Genomic DNA, 18,552 nt, shown 5'->3' with positions numbered 1-18,552 from the left:
AAACTATGGTTTTTGTACATTTTAAATTATTAATAATTTAAATTTTAAAAATTTTTAATTTTTAAAAATTAAATTATTTTATTATAAGAGAAAAAAATGAGACTGGCAAAGCTGTAGGAAATAAAATAATAAATAAACAAGATAAATATAGTTTTTGTTAAAAAAATGTTTTAAGTTTCAATTATTTTAAGAAATGAAAAAGGTGGAATGATTCTAAAGACAACCAAAGATATGTGGGAAATAACAGACAGACAGAGATAGATAGATAGATAGATAGATAGATAGATAGATAGATAGATAGATAGATAGATAGATAGATAGATAGATAGATAGACTAAAGATGAAATGCATTGTTATTAAGTGCATAACGGGTCAAGATGGGGTATACATATCATAAAAACGACTAATAAGACATGAGGTTGTCTAGTGATGCGAAGCGTTCTTGTCCTTTGCTCTGAACATCAGTATAAACAAGCTAATGAATAAAAACACCATTGGCTATATTTAGTATTCTTACAGTTCACAAATGGAACAGAGAACCACCAAGAAGCACTTTCAGCTGTTATTAAACGGAGTGAGTTATTTCAACGGCTGTGTGAGAAATGTTAAAAGCTCTAGAAAATAGATTTTTACACCTTTTTTTCCTGGCCACTCAAGTCGTCTCAAACTTTAATTGGAGTTGAAGGCTGTTTTCACACAGCCACACTCTCTGCCATGGGGAATAAATTTGCAGCAGATTTCCTGTTTTGAAGCGAGTGCTCAAGCTGCGTTGAAGAAACACCATCAATGTAATATAAATCACAGATGCGTCTGCTGTGCACTGCTGCGTTCATTTATGCACAACTCTCTGATGAGAGCAGAAGTGCTACCTGGAGCCAAATAGGAAACAAACCACAAAACAGCATAACAATGCTTTGTACCGTTTTGTTTATCATGTGCTATCAATGCCTGATAATTAACGTCTATGATTGTGACAGGCAACAAAAGAATCAGTCTGGCTCAGGTGAGGAAGAAAAGACAAACAGGCAGATTCTTTTGCAAAAAGAGGCCAGTGGAATTTGCATGTGCTGTGTTTCTCTAACAGGATTGAGCGCTATCAGAGTGGAGCAGATACGCGGTATGCAGTGAAGATGTAACTCATTAACTGAGAACAGTCTCTGAGAGGAATAAATCCAGAGGAATGTCAGCGTGCCCTCAAAAAGCCATCTCTCGCACATCAACAGAATCAAATCCTTATGAAAACCTGCAATCCTTCCAATGAACAATGAGCTTTTGATATACAGTATAATGTTTTTTGTTTTTTTACCAGAGAAGGCAATGGATTAGAATACTAAAATGAATTTGCTGATTATCATAATTCATTAAAAGCACATGCAGATAAGAATATCATTAAAAGGTATTAACATGAGTAGACAAAGAAGAACTGAATAAACAAAAAAGTGGCTTAAGTCTACATATTTATATTAACCATAACCACAAACCATTTTACAGATGAGACTGTCAATTACATCACCACATGTTCATTAATGATCCCATTAGTCTCATATTTCATAATTTGCTGTCCTCACACCACTGTGAAAAAGTGGCAAAAAACAAACAAACAACAACAACAAACAAAAACATACAGAACAAGCAAATAAGCAAGTAAATTACATTTGAATCCTGTGAATCCATAATTTGCTGTGCTTTCATCACTGTCAAATCAAAAGTGGCAAAAAAAAAAAAAAAAACTATTTTAAAAAAGTATAAGCAAATAAGAAAGCAAGTTTGAATCCTGGGAATCTCATTTCCCATGATTTGCTGTCCTGCACTGTCAAATCAAAACTGGCAAAAATGCCAAAAATCTATTAAAATAAACCTACAATAAGTAAATACTTTATGCAAACAAACAAGCAAGTAAATAAGCGAGTTTGGATCCTGTGAATCTTATTTCCCATAATTTGCTGTTCTTTCACCACTGTCAAATCAAAAGTGGCTAAACTAAATGTATTAAATTAAAATAAAGGAAAAGAAAAGAAAAGAAAAAAAAAGAAAAGGAAAGAAAAAAAAGAAATACTCAAAATACATAAAGGTCAAGCTCCTAAAAGCTGTATTCTGCAGACAGAAAACTCTGGCACTGAGAGGGATGAAGGACGTTCACAGAATAATGAGATATATTGATCAGGCAGAGTTTTTAATTTCCCTGAGATTGCCAGGTTTGGTTCACAACCCCCTGCAGTCTTTTGAGACGTACAGAGAGAGTGATAGAGGAGACACTGATGATTGAGACCAGACACAAGCAAGTTGTGTATAGGAAGAGAAAGGATGAAACAAACAAGAAAAGATCCTGAGGTCCTATCAGAGCTGCACTGATATAATCATACATCAGTATTGCAATTCTTTTCCTCAAGATACTGCTTTTTCACTAGACTTTAGATCCATGTTTATTTATGTGCCCTTTCCTATATATTATGCAACAGTTCAATTAATGAAGAAATATGCAGGCTGTTTTAATAAGCTGACATTTCTCAGTGTGATCACCTGTGTACTACCTGTACTTCAGTTCCTCTGAATGACGTCACTAACAACAATACCATCATGTCCAGCAATGTATTGATCTTTAGGGGTGGTTATCTCAGCTACCTTACAATGCTGGTTTAAGAGACTAGTCTTTTCATTAACTGAACTGTAGGAGATAACATAATAGGAAAACAGAATTAAAAATCTGATTGCATCAACACAATACTGTAAGATATAATAATAGGCTAATAATTATAATATCATAATCTAGAATTAAATCATAAAAAAATCTATATAATAATTGTATTTGCTTGTATGCTCACCAAGGCTACATTTATTTGGTTAAAAAACAGTTAAAACTATAATATTTGTGAAATAGTATTACAATTTTAAACGACTGTTTCTATTAGAATGATATGTTGAATGATAAAAAAAATAATAATAATCTTACTGATCCCAAACTTTTAAACAGTAGTGAAATGATATGCGATTCAAATTGCAAATTATTGCAAAGTGCAATGCTCCCACTGAACTTGCACTTTCAAAACCGACAGAAAAGAGGATGAGAAAATGATAAACAGCGTCTCTCTTTTCAACATAACTCAGCTTATAAGAGCCTCCGATAGCCTTCCAGCCAGCGAACCAACAGGAGAATATTTTCCAGCAATCCAGACCTCAATTTCCTTCCTTTCTGCAGTAAAGTGTGAATGTGTGAGCGTGAGCAGGGGAGAGGGAACACACCAAAGCAGAAGAAAACAGGCCCCTCGAGTGGACGATCTGAATAGCGTGTTCAAGTGGCTACATCTGTGTTTGCGAGATGAGGAGAGGCCTGAATGAAGGCATTTAAGGAAGAATTGTTCAGGAGGACATCCTCAAGGTTGTTTTTCTGCTAACTATTCACAGTCACAGCTTCAGTGAGCGACTGGGAGCTCGAACAATATATACAGAGTTATTAGATAAAAGGCCAAAGTCAGTGTCGTCAAATCACTTGGAGGGGAAAATGTGATCATGCCACCCACCGTTGCCTTCTAAAGCTACCTTTCATGAACTGAAAAAGCAAGCACCTTATTGGTGGGCCACATGTCCAACTCAATATACAAAAGTATTATAACTTAAAGAATCACTTTTGTTATTTTAGAATGTAGAGTTTTTGTTTCTTTTTCATTCTATTCTTCACAATGTATGCAGTTAACACTGTAACATAAAAATGAGAACAAAAACACTAATGAGGGAGTGTAATTAGGCAATAACAAGAGGATTTCAACACAAGCCACATTTTGCTCACATTCTGGCGTCTCGGTCTATATAAATCCATTCAAAAAGCAAATGTGCCATTTTCTGCTTAAATATACAGATTTGTACTTTCTCAGAGAACTGAGCCAAACCTCAAAGACTTGAGCTCAACCATTTACCAAACAAACGTTTTGTTCTTGCTGTTCTGGATACTATGCAGTGGCACAAAACAGTGAAACCGGAGCTCAAGATGGAATGCTGCGAGATGGAAAGTAACAGAGCCATGGAGAGGTTAGAAACAGGTCAAATTTGTATTAATTGCTTTTTTGACATCTGATCTTCACAGCTAAACACTTCTAAAAACAGTTCTACTTCTCAAATACTGACACATTTAGGTCAATCCATGCAAGGTTAATCCTCAAAGTAGGCAAACAAGAATTTGAAAGCATATTTGCATTATCCAGCGTGTCTGCGAGACACTCCAGACAGACATCATGACGCGGCTCTGTTAAATTAAGTCTAAAAGATTAACCACACAAACATCTGCATTAAAACACATACCATGATACTGAAAACGAAAGAAGCCTTTCTAAAAGTCTTTATCAAACTTTTTCAAAAACTACTTAAAAATTCAATTCAATTAAATAGAGTAGAATGAATACTATAATATTTTTTATTGTGGCACTACACTACGTCACAGATATACTGACTAAATATCTATTAGCCTGTCCTCCAACAAAAAACGACCATATAGGTCGTTTGTGCAAGCACTTTATTACGACCTACATTTACTTTTTAAAGTTAAGCGCCCTCTAACAGGCCTAAAAATAATGAGAGTATCGCATTGCATCTGTCGTCATGAAATTATGTATAATGTCATTACCAATCAAAACGCACGTTTATTTAAATGCAATGCGTTGGCTTTTTACACCGATCTCACAGTATTTCCTACATATTTTACTAGGTGGCTTATTCGTTCGAATGACCACACCTAACCCCACCCCTAAACCTAACCCTCACCGAAATCATGCTAAATTATGATTTATTGAGAATATACATTTTCGTGCACGTCCGTTCCCTGGGATCGAACCCATGATAGCATGATCCCATATCAAGGTATAACGCAATAATCTACCAACTGAGCTACACCAAACGCAAACCAGAGTGCAAATAAAAGAGTACAAAACATTAATATGAAAACGACCTTTTGTCGATAGGGGCGCAACTGTAGTATAAGCTCTGATGAGTCGTATTTCAGGGATTTGGACAAACGACCTATACCAGCGTATTGGTTGGAGGACAGGCTGACTTTTTGATAGTGAACTAGCATGGCACTTACCATACTTCACGTCCAAAACAAAGGTTTTGCTGTGATATTTGATTGAAAAGAGAGCGGAAACAGAGCACAAGATGTATATCCACAGATATCACATGATTCTACAAGTCAACCCAAACAAAAAGAAAAATGAGACACAAAAAAGAGCATTAGTTATTGAATGCTTATGCAGCCTGCGGGTCATTTTCCAGGAATGCAGAGACATTTTCAACTGGAGCATCTAACGGCCTTTTAACGACCTCTTAGTGATTTCAAAGAGAACATGCACATGAAGTATGACAGGAAAGCTGTTTTCTGACAAACTAAAGGCCTGCGCCTCCACGATTACATTGTTCAGAGGAAACTGGAAGAGCTGTGGGGATGAGGCGGCACGGCCAGCAATCCCTCCCCAGCCCTGAGCTCTCGTTTGGAGACAGACACATTTGCTGAGAGAGAAAAACAACAGCTGTATGGCGAACACGTCCATAATAAAGCATGAGCGGCGGCGCTGGTGCAGCCCATCTGGCTGGGCTCACGTTTCCAGGGATTGTGTGGGAAGGCTGTGGGGGAAGTTAACAGAAGCTCAGAGCCGCTACCATGAAGTGACTCCGAGGTTAACCAATATAGGGAAACTCATTAGTAAAGATGGCAGCTTGATTAGTGCAACCCGTTATTGACTTACGAGCTTTTTGTGGAAGGGCAAAGAAATAAAAAAAGGGTAATAAATTAATACGGAACCTTCATTCTCACAGTGACAACGAGCAATTAGAGTCAATGTTTATTCTGCTCACGTACAGCACTGGGCGAGATGTCAGCTTTTGTTTTCCCTCCAAAACACTTCAGATCGTCCCCCCAGTGGAACCGCCACAGGTCAGTCTGTCTCACAGGGGCACAGAATTTACACAAAAACCTCAGCAATGAAACAAACCGAGGGAAACCTGCATGAAAAGCCCAAAGGATAAGTAAGCAAAGTTTGGTCCTGCCGAGCAAATCTATTCAAAACTCTTCCCTCGCTCTGTATGCTGAAGGTCTCTTATCAGGCATCCATCAGCGAGGTTTTGTGCCTCGGATGACAATATCTCAGAGATCACAATGTAAACAGGGATGCCTTTGTTGAAACTTGAGTTCCAGAACATTCTTGAAGCTCTCAGACAAAGCAAGATGGACCAAATTGTGCCCAAAACAAACAGTGTTTTATACTAAGAGTGATCTTTTTAAATGACTTTTTCAAATAAGACAAAAAGTGTCTCAAAATTAGTCAAAACATAGAGAAATGAAGAAAAAGGATAAAAACTGATCTCTATAACTTAATTAGGAAATGGTCTAAAAAACAATACTACATGTCAAGCTCTTAAAATATTTTATGTCGATATTGATGTTGTCTGGGAGTTTGAAAATTATAAACAAATAAATAAATAACGAGGTGGACTCGTATAAAACGCACTTGGTTATTCTGACCATTTAAAACGGCAAACATTGTTCATCGCAAATTTACAGGCAGATGCACCGTAAACACTAAAGCCTGTGAACAGAGAAGAGATAAAACACTTACAGAACTGAAAAGAAAGTTTTCACTTTTATGCCAGTTTAACCTTCAGAAGGCAATTTTCTTCAGAAGGAAGGACTCTTTGCTGATCAAGTTCAGAAACTGTTTAATGCTCTTTGTTTGGATTCTTCATAGGTGGTTCTGAAAATAAAGCGTTTCACATCCTAACATGATGTTCCCTAACTGCCTCTCTGAGGGCAACCAAAATCACTGCAGAGTTTCTGAAGAGAGCCAAAATAACTGCAAAACCTCAACCTCAAATTGCTCTTGGGAAATTTGAGAAAATTGTATTTTTTCCCCCAACACAATTGGCTCTTACAAGAACATGGTGTGAAAAGGGGGAAACCACTGTTTCTAGGATGTTGCACAGTAAATAAGCAATAAGGCAGCACAGGAATGTGGTAAGATCAAGAGATCAGGTTAACATGATTTTAGCAATCAACATAAACCATTCCTTCCATTACAGTAGATGTTTCAAAAGTTTTTAAAGGTTTTGAAAATGTAGGAAAGATGCCTGGAAAGGTCACATTGCATAGTCCATTGCCAGCTTTCACCAGCTACCACCTTGGTTTTGATGGACGTGCGCTTCTCATTCTTTCAAAGACATTGAGAGGGAGAAGAGTGACGGCGAGCTAGAAAAAGACAGACTGCTGTCAGAAAGAGATTCGGTTTATTAGTGAACCAAAAAAGCCAGGCAGAACAGCCATTAGGCAGTGCGAAAAGAAAATATGAGGTGATTTGTGCAACCCTTCATTCTCTCTAGAAGACTTTGCACCTTCATTTCACTGCACACAACTGAACTTTCAAGACGAGGGTCGGATTCAAATTTGACAAAAACGCCCAAAACAGTGACCCACCTGGGTAGCAGGGATTTATGTCCTTTCAGCCAGAATGATTCAAGTTCTGACAGGAACCATCCGATAGAGAAATGTTTTACTCTCACAGAAAGATGGGCATGGTGTAGAAAAGCCCGGCTTTAAGTCAGGATTTAAGAGAGGCCTGAGAAATGATCTCCATCTGAGAAAGAAAACAGAGACTCTTTATAGACACTGGAGCCTAGGTACTCGACCTGCGGCTTGCGAGCCACATGGGACTCTTTACTGATAGCACTGTGGCTCAAAATCTAACTTCCCATAATACAGTTTCACTTTACATTTTTTTCAATACAACTTTCACAGTGCAAGGAAAGATCTTCGCCTTACAAGCTTACTAGTAATTAAATGACAGACCAATCAAACGACAGATTCCCAGTCTGAATTACACTAATTAGTTGAATCATATAGTAGCAACAGACTATGAAATTAGATTGAATGATTTTACTCAACTGGTCTTTGGATTATGATGAATAATTAAAAACTTCATTATATAATAACTCAATAGTTAAGTGTTAAAGACACTAGCGACAACATCAGCCCACATTTTAGGGGCCCATCTAACCTGAATGGTCTCGCTTTAAAACATTTGTGTACCGTACAGTACACATCTAAAAGTAACACTGTTTAATCTGCCATTAGAATATAGAGAAAACACGTTTAATATGCAACATTCATGGATCACTTTTCCAATGACAAAGAAATAAGCTCATCTTAACTTCAAAAATATTCAGATTGACAGGTATAAATCTGCCATATTCTGATTTTCAGATGAAAAGTCAAAATAACAACAACATAACTATATCTACTGTACACCTACAGACTTGACAAAATGTAAGGCGCTCAATTTACAAGAACACTGATTCATTTTTTTTTAACTTATCCTAGAAAAATGTCCTTAAAAATAAACATTACATTGCAAAATGCCTTAAAAAAAAATCACATTAACTGTATTAAACTAAATAAATAATTGTCAGTTTAAGTAGAAGAGCTTTAAAAGCTAAGTTTCAGATACCCATACACCCCTATACATAAATCCACACTACACTACTTCCCCAGGAAATAATCTGTATTTAAAACCCAATCCAACACCACTATGATACCACTGATGTCCTCATGCGTACCTTCAGTATGTGGGTTCATGTCAGACAAAGACGCCGCCAAAACATACACAGGCCTAGTCTGGAGAAATGTAAATACAACCTCTGAAACCGAACACCACCCTTACACCACCTTCTAACAACACGTCAGAGATTACATTGTTCCACGGCGATGTGCACAATAGTTGTTCTGTACACATCTCTTCCATAACTGAGAGTTTCAAATTCACACTCGAGTTGTGACAGGGCGGGTGTTGTAAAAACAGACGTCAGATGTGATGAGACACCTACGAAAGGTGAAGTACTAAATGCACTAGATGGTTTCCGTTTCATCCCATAAACTCTATCATGAGGGCTCTCACTTATTTTGGTGCAAAGTTTTGTTCAAAGTGTGATTTAGGAATAAAAACCCAGAGGAACCAAAACTGAAGCATCTATCTTGCCTTTAACATCATGTTATCATTCAACGGAGAACTTCAAGTGAAGCACTCGCTCCCTGAACTGACGTTGACGGATGTTTGAACTCCAGGAAATAGCTGTCACACCTGAAGAAAGCAAATACACTCAGCACATTCCAAAGAATGACCTATATCCATCTTTTTGCACCTGCATTGTGGTGTAGACTAAAAAAATGGTTTGCAACTCTCACTAACTGTGATGCATCTGGAAATATCTAAGATCAATTCAAGCAGTGGTAAATAAAACTAAAAAAGGCACTCAAAAGGATTATTAAAGTAGTCATCACTTGGCTTGCAAAGACGATTTTTGTCAGGAAGAAAGGAAAAGTAGAAGATTCTGACATTCTGTCAATTTAACAACAGTGCTTGGTAAACAAGGATGCTGGCAGTGGCTTTTCGTCCTGCTTTTAAACATAATGAGGCCTGCATCACGCCACTCAAGAAATGTCAGCGGCTAATGGCTTAGCATAGGAAAAAAAGGACAAAAATTTGGCTAAAAACCCAGAACACAAGCAGCTAAACAACACTGCTCCCAAATTGCTAAGACCAAATAACTCTTTCCGCACCATAGATCAATAACGCAAACAGGTTTCGATAAGACTCTTTACAGCCCCTTAAACAGAATAGGTGATAATTAGGTGCTTTTTTGCAGTTTAGCACAAGCATCTTTAGTGGGGAAAAAAATGAAGAGTGGAAATCCAGTATGCCCTAGTGGACATTCAGGGAAAAAACAAATCTGACAGCTAAACAGGAGTTACAGGAAGAGGTCAGCATCTGAAGGATGATGGCTAACTACAGACACTGCGCATGAAATGAGAAACTGAAAGGGAAGAAAAAAGATACAGAGAAAATGCAGAAGGGTGAGACATGAGAAGGGTGAAAAGAGAAAAAAATGCAAATAACACTTGTAATTTATGGTTCTTTGTGGCCTGATCCAATGTATTATTCAGAATAACAATATAATAACACAGCATGAAAATTAACAAGGACGATCTAAAGGCTGACAAAAGAGCTGAAGAGATTCTTGTTTCACACTGTAACCAGGCTGTAAATTATAACACCAGCATAAATTAAATTAGCCATCAACTGTTGGCACCAAAGCACTGAAAAAGCATAGATATTTATAAATATACATAAAAAAAAAAATCATTATCAGGATAAGAAATTGACACACATGAATATTCATTAGATGGCATTTTGAAAATAAAAAAGACTGCTGTCTTGCACTCAAATTCATGACTCATGATTCATTTCATCAATTAGTAAAACTCATTTAAAGCTCTCAGGAGTGTGGCCTATATTGAAACCGCTACCAAGTTGAAAAAGTGCTGATAAATCTCCAGTTGGGACCAACAAACCTGCAAGCCAGCTTTGACAGCAACATTTAATTGGTATTGATTAACTGAACCAATCTAACTAAAGAAATGGAGGCTCAATTAATCAAACTGAACGAAATATCGGCTCCTGGAAGGAAGTGTCATTTGTAGCTGGCACATGAATTGGGGAAAAGTGGGACCTACATCTGGTGAATACAGATCATTTTCAGAATCGAAGGTTTGGCTCACTTTCAATCCAGAAATGTGAATTTGAATTGATTTGGCCACAATCCACACAAAGTTAAATTGGAATGATAGGAGGAAGAACCTTCTGAAATGCAATTATTAATAAAGGTAATGCATTCTGGGAAATGAAGTGTTCTTATACCCTGATGCACAAAAGTTCATTTTTATTAAATATGATGAAATATTTAAACAGAATAGAAATGAATATACCTGTATGGTCATCTCAAATATATCAAATATACTGTATATATAAAAAGACTTTCCAACACTTAAATAAAATAGCTTTTTTAAGCAAACATTCAAAGTAAAAAAATGACAGTTATATGAATACAATGTATTTTAATTCTACATTCTGATATTCAAACTGGAATTCCACATATTATTTTAAATTTAAGAGCTGAAGTGGAATTTAAAGGTCCTATGACATGAAAATTTCACTTTCTGAGGTTTTTTAAGATTAATATGAGTTCCCCTAGCCTGTATATGCTCCCCAAGTTTATAGAAATTTGAATCTGTGTAAATTGAGATTTTATTCTATCTTTCTCTGCCTTTGAGAAAATGGAAGCTCAAACGGGCTGATCTTGAATCTCCTCGTTGTGACGTTGTAACGAGAATTGTTACCTCCCCTCTCTCTGCTTTGCCCGCCCAAATATTTACATATAATTCAGTCGCAATGTCAGCACAGGCGTTTCAAACAGACTTTTATGATATGGATTCGACAGCACCGGCACAAACAGTGAATAACAGTGTTCATTAATGCCTGATCTGTGATCAGTGATTTCTGATGGGTAGCTAATCATTCAAGTTCACACAGACTTTCTTTCTAAATCGTTTAATACTGTTTATGCATCAGTGAATCAAGCCAGTGACTAAACGATCAACTTCACGTTGTTTCTCTTAGTAGCATGAAACAAATCTATTATTTAAATTGTGATTTAACTACAGAGAGCGATCAAAGAATGCTTGCTTTTTTCCGGAGCTGTTACACATCGCGAGTAAATCTGCACACTTGCCCAAACTGCCGTTACAATGAATGACGCTGTTATGCTGCACAACGGAGCTCTTATTGTATTCATGTGTTTGCTGTTAGCTGTGGTGAAAGCATTTAGTAAGTTAACGTGTTGCAATAATGACGAGATCACTGCATCCACACAATAAACAGACTCTGTCTACTCAATGCTCATCACTGCTGCCTTTCATGTGATGGGAAAAGATCGAAAAAATAATTATATAATCAACACTTCCACGATTCGTTAATCTCGACAGCTGTAATAGTAAAAAAAAAATTTATATATATATATATATATATTTGAGAGGGGTTTCAGATGTAATATGCATTTCGAATGCAAAGATGTCAGCCAATCACAACAGTTGTGGTTTACTCGGAGTCTGATACACCCCTTCAAACAGAGCATTCAAGCCAGAGGGCTAATGTCAGGATATAAAAATGCTTTTTATTTCTAAATTTTAAATGTAAAAATCTTACTAACAATATGAATACACCTAAGGAAACATTAAAAAGCATTTAAAGAAAAGGAAATAATCCATGTCATGGGACCTTTAAAAGGTAATTTCAATTCAACTCTGAATGGTGCTTTGAGAAGTGGAACAACAATACTGACTAATTCAGGTATACGTCAAGCTACAGTAATTCTTCACAATGCTTCTAAATGTGTTAATACAGGCGAGCCACTAAAGTGAGCAATAATGGGCAAAGCAGCATGTAATCACTGCCTCAGACTGCACTGCCACAGACTGCCTGATGCAAATTTGCACACAAAAAATGGCAAGAACAGATTGAAATCTAACTAACGAGCTTCTACAGTTTCCAAGTTTCGGGGTGCAAAGTCATGTATGCAAGGTTGCTACAGGTTTGCATGCCAGCCTCGTACTGTGCTGATCACTTTTATAAGTCAGCCAAGAAGGTCTCTTCCTGCCTAAAAACCAGTACTGAATGAATGTTTGCCAACTGTCACAGTCTAGCTCCTTAAAATGGAGCAGCATATGTCTTTGAGGGTTTAGAAGTCATTTCGAAGTCACTCAATCATGTGACCAAGCAATAATGCTTCTTTGAAGGTTCTGGAGGCTTTCATTTGACCTTCCTTCCTCTATGGCTATAAACTGTCTAGAGTTGAAGCATTTCATACAAGTAGCTGCCAAAACAGGCAGACGCATCCGGAATGCACCTTCCATGTAAACGGCCCCTTCCCACATAAACACACTGGAGTGTCTCAATGCTCAACAGGGCTGGTGTTGACAGTGGGAATGAATTCACATTCAAGCACCACCGCCAACAACGTTTCCCAGGTGGCCCCCGGGGCTTCTCTCTGCTCTGTAGTGGTGACAGCGACTAGTTCTCTCTCCTGCTCTCGACAAACTGCATAATAGACACCCTTGCTATGCAATCCTCCCACAGACTGCCCTCAATTTAAAACAATATTTATCAGCACTCTGGAGGTGGTTAGCAAAATGTGGGTGGTAGTTGCGGTAGTCTCTCAAACGTCTAAATGTTTAGCTAAAATGTCTCCCATAGAAAACTGTCAATAAATAAAATCCATTCGCTGCCATTCTGGGAACAGAGTGTGTCAAATTTCCGAAAACTCCAGTGCTGAAGCCAATCTCTCAAATGAAACAGGACTCTGTAATCTTGTCCGTACGACAGCTCCTCTTTAGATGTGCCCACGTACCAACATCTTATCCAATGACGCAGACATTGAAACTAAAACCCCGGAAACAACTAATTGCGGGTAAAAATATTACAAGGGAAGTAGAAAATGTCCCAGAGGACACTCTGAATGTTTAATGAGAACACGGGGTTATCATCATCACACACATAGTGGGAAAATCATGTTAAGATAATGTTTAGTCTGACAATGGGAAGGGGCCCAAAACAGTGCCTTGAGGCACTGTTTTCCGTTGTGTGGGAAGGTAGGATCTGCTGACTGCACATCTAAATGTTTGCTTAAGTAATCTGGTTTTAAAGTTAAGATGCAACAAATCAAGAATCAGAGCTCTGGGCAGCACAGGCAGACTGCTGATACACTTTCTCAAATAGTTGACGACTATGACAATCCCATAACAATGGAGCTTGTCTTCACACCACAGGTTACCTGACTGTTGAAAGATGACAGGAGCGATTAGTGGAGCGCTGTAGCGATAGAGGATTCACAACAAACAGCAGGACATACAGGCCTCTCTGTTCTTACACCTTCTCTCTGTTACCGCTCATGAATCCAGCACTTGAAAAGACATTAGAGGGAGGCATGTGTGGGCATGTGCTGACAGACAAAGCTACTATAGTAAAGAAAAAGATGGTACCAAATAAAAGAAACAAACTTTCGCATGTGGGGGTTCACCTAAGTGCCTATGTTCAGAGTGTGTCTTGTTCTCAGAACTGTTTTCTCTGAAGGGCCCTGCATTAAAACACTTGAAAATCTGCAGCAGAGGCAACATGACTCATGGACCATCAAAATGTCCAGGGAATTTGTTCTTCTCAGCACACTGCAGACAATCAATTATACTCTTTCGGGAGTTCATTTCGGAAATAGACTTTGGAGTAAATGGAAACAAAGCAATAGAAGTTCACAATACAGACAGCACTGAACAGAGTGGGAAGAAAATCTCATAAAAGCCTCAAATAATAAGCAGTCTCAGAATGCAAGTGGAAGATAGTCAGTTATTATTTTGAGAGAAAGTAAAAATCATGAAACTCTCCTTCAACACTGGCAGGAAAAAGCAGTTACTTTGGACTTACAGTACAATACACTGAATATGTCATATGGGCAAGGGACACAGAAACCACTAATTAAACCATTCCAAACCTGTATTTCCATTTACTCATGGAAAACAAAAAGAGAAGAATGTTCATGTTCAAGTTATCTTCTATGCAATGCCATATTGGGGCTGTCAAACATCAACAAAAAAAAAAAAAATCATAACACCAGTAAGTCTACTGAAAGCATATAATAGCTTTGTATGAAGAGCAGACCAAAATGTAAGTATAACCTTTTTTGATAGCTGTGGTTACCATTTACAGTACATTCTATGCAGTACATGGAAAAGAGCTGCTTAAGCAATCTGCAATACATATATCCTTTTGTGGTCTATGAGGATGAAAAAAGGAAGCCATAAAGGTTTTTTTTCTTCATTTTTGGGTGACATTTCTTTGATATGCAGAGGAAAAAGCAAGAACAGAGAATCAGTGTTACTTTAGTATCACTGATATACTATTATAGTTTTTAATTCATATTTTGATGTGATTTTAAGTACATAACGTTTTATTAATAGTGCTGTAATTTGTCATTTTAATTAATATATTTTTTATGTGTCTGTCTATACAGTCATTCTATTCATTTTTATTTCCGTTTTAGTCTTGTATTATCTTGTATTGTATTACATTTATTTTAAGTTACATTTTTTCTTTATAATACATTTTAGTCTTAGTTTTTATTTTAGTTTTGGTACAAAAAAAAAATTAGGAACCAAATTTCTTAAGCACAAACCCTGACATCCCTATTTGTTTTTTTATTCTTACCAACCAGAATTGTATGTAGTCTTATGACTCAAGTAAATGATGATCTCAGGGGCGTGGGTTGATGAGGATTGTTCCCAGACTCTTTAAACGAACTGGATTTTTGTCTCTCCACGGAGCTCACTCGATGGTCTGTGCGAGGTGATTGGCGTCTCACTCATTCCTGGTGAAAAAAAAAAACAGCTGCCTGCTGTCCAAGCTAGTTAAGACCCCAGCACATGAATATTCTTTGCTCAGAAACACATTTCTACAAGTATGGCAATAATTTACTTTCAAAAAGTCAAAGCATTGCAAATATGTAGGAGACAAAAATGCTCCAAAACTGTTTTTACTTTACTTATTCTATGCCCATCAATCCTAGGCATTAAATCTGTCACTACATCGATTGTTGAAATCATATCAAAGCCAGATCCTTTGTAGGCGCTGTGTGAAGCAGAAACAGTTGAAAATGAAATCAAGGAAACCAAGGAAGCGCATCGAAATAATGTTATTTCATTCACAAGTATATTACCTGTCAGGCTTAGTGGATTACAATTTTAAATGCTAAAAAAAATAAAAGAGCGGGAAAACAATTCTCAACATCCTTATAGGATTGACTGATTTCAAAAAAAGGTTTTATTGAGACGGAGTATTAGAGAGAGACAAGGAATAAATTAGAAAAAAAGGATAAAATGCCTCTCTGTGTGTCAATAAAGACTTGTATGGTTTAAATGCAGCAGCTGCATGACTGCCAAAATAGATCTACACAAATATTTCAATATTATATATGGATCAAAAAGATGTTTATCACAACTGGCATGTTAGGAGTGAAGGATTGTGTTGCACTTGTGTGGAAAATACACCCAGGGTTACCTACAGTGGGGTTGACAGCTGGCGGTAGGCTCTCCCAATCAACTGTCCATGAAGAGCAAGGGTGAGCAGCCTAAACAGCATCTATCCCATTCTCCTGCAGGACAAAAGAACATATAAACACAGGTTAAACCATAGACTACCAACAGAAGCCTCCAGGCAACAGCAACTTTTCACACTTCCTCAGAACACCTGAGACAAGCTGGTAATTAAATTAAGAAACTGTTACGCAGAAGTTCATCCAACTTAAGAAACTCCTTTAAAGGTTGAAGTCCTATAATTGATTGTACATTGTTCCTAGCTGGTACTTAATCATCAAAGGGACTACAGGAATGGGTAAAAAAAAAAAACTAATACATGCAATGCTACAGACACAGAAGTTAATATATGGTCTTGTGTTGGGGGACTCTATAGGGTACTTTTTAAGTAGCAAAGACACATTTTCACCAGTCTGGCAAGATGAACTTAGTCACCTGTTTAGAATGAAATTAACCTGAACTACCAAAAAAATACTCATGTGGAACGGGGTGAAGACAGAGTGAGATTGGTGTTAAAACCTCTAGGAAATGTCTTGTTTGATAAAACATACAGACAATAAGCAATTAAACGAATAGTTCAACCATTCAGGGCTTTATTTATTTTTTTTAAAAAGGAGGTAAAAGAAGACTAAAGATTCAGACTAAAGAAAAACACAGTTTCAAAGGCATAAGCCTAGTCCAGGGCTGGCTCCAGGGCACTTGAGTCGGAGGAGCATTTGGGGGGGGGGGGGGGGGTTCACATTATGTGGTGGGGTGGGGGGGGTTTATTTAAATCTATGATCGCGTGCAGTTGCTGACGCTCGCAACAACATGCAATGGCTGTGAAATACCAATTTCACTTTTAAACATGTTCAGCAAGGAGGGGAGAGGATGAAAAGAGGGGCACAGTAACACAGGCGAGGTTGCATCCCACGAATGCCAGTCTAATAATATCGCATTATCTTTTATATAATTTATTTTAAAAAATAATTTATTTCGCTTCTTGCAATGTAGGTACAAATTTGAAATTTGCAATGAACACTTAAGAATCCTGCAAATGATAAAAAAAAATCATTCCAGACGGTCCCAAAACAAGATCATAAAATGGAGAATTCCAGTCCCAGGTTCTGATTGGCCAACACAACATTCCAGACATGCTAAAACACTCAATCTAACACGCAAATATAGCTAATCTGCTGTGTGTCATGCCTAACAACACCCTTTAGCCACACCTAAATTCACAAACCGTATTAAATCTTGGAGCTTGTGAGATGCTCCTGGTTATTGATTTAGAATAGGTCTGAATCTGGTCGTTAAACAGCAGCTGAAGATGGTGCATCTCTGTTTGCTGCTATGTCATTACAAATCTAGGCTGGCCATAAGGTTTGGCTCCACGGATGAAAATGTCATTTGCTCTAAAGCAATGAGCCACCAGCAACAGCTGCAGAGCAGACCTAAAGCAGAAAGCACGCAGGCTGGAAAATCCCAGTGGACTGCTATGCATTAAGAGTGCCTGCTGAGCTCCAACACATTCACACACACCAAATTGATATCCACTAGCGTGACGGGAAATATCTGATTTATAGTTGCTGAATGCCAGAGGTGGCAAACACCAAATCCACACACACAAGAAAAGCTGGATGAGAAGTTCTGCAGCAGGCCTGAAAACTAGACGGCAGCTGTGCATTTTTATCACCTGCTGGGGACCCGACTGCAGGATTGTGGTCCGGGACAGAGAAGAAACCTAGCGTTGTTACTCTGTTTGCCACTCCTGTGGGAGTTGTACAGCAGAAGTGTATGAGACCACTGTGGGCTCTCTACTCAATATCTGCAGATTTCTGCACCGATGAAGTGTTGCCTGAGTTTGTGGGCCGGTGAGATGCTGGGTAAATCAGCAGGTCTGCTATGGAAGTGGTGGGAAATTGAATAAGCAGGTGGAAGACTGCACAGGAGGTTATGGCCTGAATCAGCGGTTCCTCCTGGGAAAAAGAAAGCACTCATCAGGACACAGCAATGATGTCACAAGCTGAGTTTTCCATGAAATACAACCTTATGAGTGCATTATTATCTGGAAAGGTGAGGAAACATGGGGGTCTGTGACTGACTACAGCAAGTGATTCATCACAAAGAAACAACAATATTGTATATAGTACTGCATTACAAAGTTGTAAAGTTGGTGGGAAAACAACAAACTAGTACAAAGTTACAGAGGTAAAAACAGCCCTTAAAAAGTATACTGGCAGTACCATGATAAAGCAACATTATCAGATGGTCATACCAAGGCCTTTTGAAATATAGTAGCCCTGATCCAACTGTAACACTAATCAACTGCTTTTAATATCTTTCGTTAACATAAAAGCCACTTGTAAGAATATTTTGTCATATAATGTATATAAAGACATGCATACGTTTTTTAAGTGTGATGTAAATATTTTTTTACCATGATCAAATAATATAGCATGCTAAATTTCCAAAAACGGGTGTGTTATTATTTTTTGTTGCACAAGTAAAAAGGTCCCTTGGTTAATATAGTTAAATATTTCAGACGTGTAGACGCTTGACTGACTTGC

The sequence above is a fragment of the Carassius auratus genome, chromosome 26 (assembly GCF_003368295.1).
Source record: "Carassius auratus strain Wakin chromosome 26, ASM336829v1, whole genome shotgun sequence".
NCBI classification, from domain to species: Eukaryota; Metazoa; Chordata; class Actinopteri; order Cypriniformes; family Cyprinidae; genus Carassius; species Carassius auratus.
This window is presented reverse-complemented; position numbering follows the sequence as displayed.